This window comes from Varroa jacobsoni, unplaced genomic scaffold, assembly GCF_002532875.2.
Source record: "Varroa jacobsoni isolate VJ856 unplaced genomic scaffold, vjacob_1.0 scaffold_505, whole genome shotgun sequence".
NCBI classification, from domain to species: domain Eukaryota; kingdom Metazoa; phylum Arthropoda; class Arachnida; order Mesostigmata; family Varroidae; genus Varroa; species Varroa jacobsoni.
In genome coordinates, this window is record NW_019213407.1 from 253,181 (window position 1) to 259,374 (window position 6,194).

Consider the following 6,194-nt stretch of genomic DNA (forward strand, 5'->3'; position numbering starts at 1 on the left):
TAATTACAGATGGGTAATGGGTTAGGTCGACCAAAGTAACTGCAAGGCGAAAATATTAGTGTATACTTAGTGTAGTCGTGTAACATTGACAGATCAGATAAAGTAAAGGCAAAGCAGGCGCAGGGTGAAACCCGCGAGTCCGTCTAGCATCATTCTAAGATCTGCCTCCACTTATTCCCGGTATAAGGCCCGTTAGCGCAAACTTAAGGGAAGTATCATCACGAAATCTGTTCGCCGCTATGTCTTTTCCGTCCTTCTCTTCGAATGCTTTGTTGATGCGAGTTGGGTCTAGCGAGGTGATTTGGGGATGCTGTTGACGCCTCTTGCCTGATTTTTCCTGCTCGTTCTGTTGGTTTGGCCTTTCTCACTACGGATCGTGATGCTAAAAACCTACCGTTCTGTTCCGTTCGCTATGTCGCTCCCTTCATTTTAGCTATAGCTTCCTTTTTCTCTTTTTGCCTCGACGTGTATCCCTCTTTCTGTCTTTGTGTTACTGTTTCTCGCTTGGCTCGACTCGCTACTGGTTTTTCCCCCAACGGTTTCATCGTTAGATAGCCCTTACACTAGGGGGGCTACAGTTTTGCGCTGAAGCCATCGAAGAAGTCCGAAAATGTTTTTCGTCGAACAGCTCGTATACAACCACCACTACCGTCACTACTACCTCCAGCATTACTGCCTAAGTTGAGGTATGCGGGTGGGCGGAACTAGACGGCCACTCTGCTGAGGACCTCTTTGAGGCCTGTTCTAAAGTTTGGTCCGAGGGCTTGGCCTGACTGCACCAACTTGGGCTGGATTGGACCAGGCAGCTGCATGGCTTTACGGACGCACGCACTTCCTCTGCATGTACGGATGAAAATGCTGGCTTCAAGCGCGTAGCCTGCTTTTAGCGCGGTATGCTACGATAAGTGACCTAGCGTCTCCGAAAGCGGGTAAAGGTGATCAGTCATGGAAGCTAACAGGCTGCAGGGTTCCTGCCAGCCGGCCGCGCTATCGATTCATCGACACTCAGCTCCACAGCTGCCGTTGCGGCTGTTAGAGACCCCACACGGTCCTCGCACTGGAACGGTTAGAGCGGCTGCAGTATCCAAAAGGTGTAAGCAGCATGTTTTGCGAAAAGTGAACCGAGGACAGAGATTGAGCCAGAAACGGATGAAGAACTTCAACAAGCGAACATAACGTCAGCCGACTCAGTCATATTGGCTCGTTCGAACATATTTTTCCTCTTGCCTCTTCTCAGTTTTCTCTCCTTTTTCTTTCCTGCGCACTTTTTTCTGTCGCATTTTTTACAGCCGCTAGAACGGGTTCAACAGACTAAGTAGCAGCGAAACACGCATACAACCAACCGTCTGCATCTACGGTTCTCTAAACCGCTGTCGTCGTTGCCGATGAATATGAACGAAATAGCCTTCGTTTGTTGTATTCGCATAGACGTGATAGCTTAGTGGATAACATATTTGCTTACTAATCTGAGGGACACGTTGTGGTCTAGCTTCGAACTCGGCCATAGACAAATTTCGTTTCGTGCTGGGAATACCTAACGGTGACACCGAACGTATAACTCAAAACATACAGACGTGGTAGCATGGAAATGGGCAGCATATGCTGTGGCGATAGTAGCCGCAGCACAAATATCAATCAGTAACTGCTGTACTCGAACACGTCTAGAAGCGGCAAAGCGGAAACGAGCAAAGTCCTTACTCCTCAGAAATGAACAGGGAAAGAAGCCTCCGAAAAGGAGACAAAGAATGAGATTTATCGCGCAGCATTGCACCTATCACAGTCAGTCGCCACTCCTTTCATAGGTAATTCAAAATCGTGTTTTGTCTCTTAGACTTCAACACTTTTTTGACTTTTGTTCTAGAGCCCACACAAGGCTGTTTGTCCTCTATGCATTTACGCAATGTTCAGTATGGACAACAACTGTTAACAATTAAATTTCTCTATGCCACTGCCATAACAATACCACTGCACTCTCGCCGTTCGACCGTTTCATTGGTCATACTTTTCTTTACTATGATGTTCATCAGTTAATACAATGGGTCGTTCGAACGCCATATTGTCTCCAAAATCCTCCACGACTCCAAATCCTAATACACTGATGTAGAGAGTTAAATCAAAACAGGCGTGCCCATTATGTATGTTCCGGTGATGGCAGCCTTGTCTTGCTTCCTTTCTGTTTAGCTCCGAGATTGTGCGCCTATCAACGAGTGCTGCAGCCACAGGCACGTTATACGGTGCCCAACCCTTTGACATCTATACGTACAAGCAAGCTAAATTGATGCAGAGAAAGACATCGACATCGGCGAACCGGCTTGCGCACACAGTTAATAATGGCAGTACTTCTCAGTCCCATCAATCTCTCTCCTTTTATTTTCCTCCTTCTGTCACTCTTTGTTGATCTATCGTATGAATCCTGCTAGGGGATACCTCCTGTATGAGCACGATCGTGCGCTCAGCAGTCGCGAACAGCCGCTGCCCTGACTATCCCAGGTCGAATGCAGAACAATTCTATTCGAGCTGATCATTCTTGGACGTTGTTTGACCTTGTAACTACGCTTGGACTGATGCTTGCCTGTGAGTGTAGAGTTTGATGTAGTCTGAACCACCACAAAATGTAGCTCATTTTGACGCAGCGAAAAACCGAGCGAATGGGGGCAATAGAAGAAGAACGCGAGTGAAAACGTTGACGGGAGAACGTTCAAAGCCAACGATATAAACAAGCGGACCCTTGCGCCAATTTTTTGCTGTTTCAAATACGTGCGCCACGGCGTGTAAGATAGGTCCTACAGAATGTGCACAGCCACGCGTACGTATAGTGGACTATGTTCATCATTCGGACGGCAAACGAACGAAAAACGACGTAAAATTCTTATCGCAGCCGTTGCCATCATAATGAATCTGCTCCGAATGTCCAAAGACCTATATGCGTTGATGTTTGCAGCCGCCCTGGTGTCGTTGATGGCTGCTGTGCAAGAAATGGGCCTCACAGGGTCCTAACAGCGGTTAAAGACCAGGCAAGTTTAAACAGAAAGAGATTCCAGCCAATGCTGCTCGGAGAGACGAAACCCTTTGAAGTTCAAATAAGAGAAATTGCCTCTTCTACTTAGAGAACAGCAGGCCGATCGATCTCAGTTCTGTGACCGTATTAGGCAGCCAGCCGGCGGCTTTTTCGACGCTAGCCATAGCAGACTAATTTACTTGTTTTCCTTCGTGAGGCGTCACAATGGTTGAACACAACATATCGGTATCGAATAGGAAACGTGCATGAAGACATTGTTAAAAGAGAAAAATGAACAGTCCTTTTGGAAGCACGTGAATATTTGTTTGTACGGAACGAAGTGATGGAGGCGATAATTTACATGGAGGGAAACAGAAAATACCTAAATACAATAAGATGAATAACAAAGACAAAGAATTCGCCTGAGTTTGAGCAGAATGACAAACAAGTGCAGTATATATATATATATATATATATATATTGTAGTGGTTTGTCCAATTTGTTCTTCTCCACGGTAAAAGGCGAAGTATTACCGCAGAGAAGAGCAAAAGAAGAGAGACTTTATAGTAAAATATGAATAGGGTGCATCTTGTCATGGGGCTGATGGAAGACCAGCTGCCATCAGAACTTCAACCTGAAATAAAATATATCGGTGTCATAACTTGTTATTTCGTAGATAGGATAACATAGTTCAATTCCATTGGTTAAGGTTGACGTATTCAGAACTACGTAGATAGAATTAGAAGGCTTACGTAGGCCATCATGGCTTAGACGAGATGAATATCTAGGCTTGCTGTAATTTTTTACAATGGAATTCGGCAAGCAAACACAATTTCGTTTGTAGTTAGATGAAACATACGGAACGTTACATCAGGCACTGGCAATTGCTGAGCTTAGTCCGGTCTATTGCACGTGCCCGAAACAAACAACTCCATCTAACATGGCAGAGAGCTCGAATCTTCTGTACTCTGAGTAATCGAATGAAACATAATGTCTTTAACAATGGTAGCTATTTCTATCGTGGTCAAATTATTATCACCTTGCTTTTTGGTGTAATTCAGTAACTGATTAGCACTTGAAGGCACACGGAACGTGGAATACGTTCCAAGATACGTGCTACACATTATACTTCAGTTAACAGGCTAGCCCCTTGAGAATATCCTGTGATATATTGATATAATGTCCTTTTTAAGTATATACTTAATGCGTTGTTTGATCAAACAAATAGCACGGTGCAGTTCCTGAATTGGATTTTAAGCAGTAGTATTACTGATTGCAAGATGCTACAAAGGATCTCTTTGTTATGATGAGCGTACGATCGCATAGGGTAGGTTGGCCTATACTTGTACGAACTAAAGTAAAACGAATTTCCATGGATATAGTGAGGACCGTCAACTGCATATTGCAAAGGAAGAATATGAGGACTACATAAGTAACGCTAATTTATTACCAGTTATCTGAGTGCTGACAATAGTGGTACGCTACACAGCGTTGACAAAGGTAACCCATCGCCTAAAGAAATGTAACGGAAACATTTCTAGTTTTGTGTTAGAAGAAGCCGCCGATTTGGTTTTGCGCCTGTTTTACCGTTGATTTACCTGATTCGTTATTGTAAAGAGCAACTTAACATAGACTATAAAAAATATACACAAACGATTACCCCATTGGAATTACCCTGCCCCATTTAACCCATTACCTTCCTATAATTATTATTTCAGCGTCTTGTTTTACTATGCCAAGGATTTTAGCCCACTCTAGATTTGCCTTCCCTGTGATATGTTAGCCTTTCGTAGATTCCACAGTGTATTTACGGTTTTTTTTTTAATGTCGGCTGGTTGACCATGTTTCCAGAATGCATGTGAATAGTGCCGCTTATGGGTTTCGCTTCTGAGAGATAAGCGTGGCCAAAGTCGGCTGACTTCTAGTAGAGGTCTCGACTGACTTGATAGACTCGGCTAACATAGTCATTTCGTCCCGTCACTCTATTACTACATAGGCAAACTAATACCAATATTCGATATAGGTATATGTGTCCCATATTTATTTGCCTTATCGAGACCTATTAATTGGTGTCGAGAAACTTCCAGTTGCATAGAACACCATATCAAGATTTTAGCCTTTAAAAGGCATCTTTAACTTGATCAATTTTACAATTTACAACTTAAGATTTATATATATGAATATGTATTATCGATTCAATTTATCAAGCTTTCAATGGATATTGATCGCTAAAATATTCCCTTACATAGGCTTTCATACAAAACAATTTGCATCTCAGTGGCGTTTAGCTGAAAAAGCTACCATATTCGGTTTTTGGTTTTTTTTTTACGCCTAAATATAAACTTTAGTTGCTGGAAAATGTTTTGGATTTTTACTCAGCTCGCCAAGGTCTATCGATTCGTGTAAAGAATTGACGCCAACAAAGAGGTACTTTACGTGGAAAAATACCCTCTCTATATTTCGGTATTTTTCTCAAAGAACATTTTCAAGAAGAAGATGTTCAGCTAAAATGTTTGCCACTATACCCTTTTCACTGAAATTTATCAGAAGCCAAAGCAGCTCGAAACGCGCTCCCCTCCCACCCTGTCACGAGAACCAGACGAACCCCTTAATGAATTTTTGACCATTTTTACGCCGAAATATTGATTTTAGGTACGGAAACATGTATAGAATTTTGATTCAGCTTGGCGAGTGCTTTCGATTCATAACAACGGACGATACCCCTTACGTAAAACACCATGTCAAGTTTTTGCTTTTCGGGAGGCATTTTCACTGAAAAACCTGAGATTTGGATATAGGAACATGTATAGAATTTTGATTTAGCTTGGCGAGTGCTTTCGATTGATGTCAAAGACGACCCACCCTACGTAGACTTCTGTGTAAACAATCGACTACCATTTTGTCAATGAAAAAAATTTGCAATAAAGCCCCATCAAAATATAGCCTACATTTGCTCCTACAGTCTTCTTTTAGACATGTACTACAGAGCTCCAAAAAAATGTCACTTCAGTCAGATTTAAATGACCAATTTGCCTAAACTAACATCGCGATCTATGGAGTAGAAAAACAAATCTTTAGTGGAAAATATATTTATTTAATCGACTCTATCTTAAGCGCAGCCTTCCTCAGATTGAAACTCTAATCAATCGTCAAAAAAAATTGAGATTCGTGTGTGAAGACATGCACTGCGTTTTGA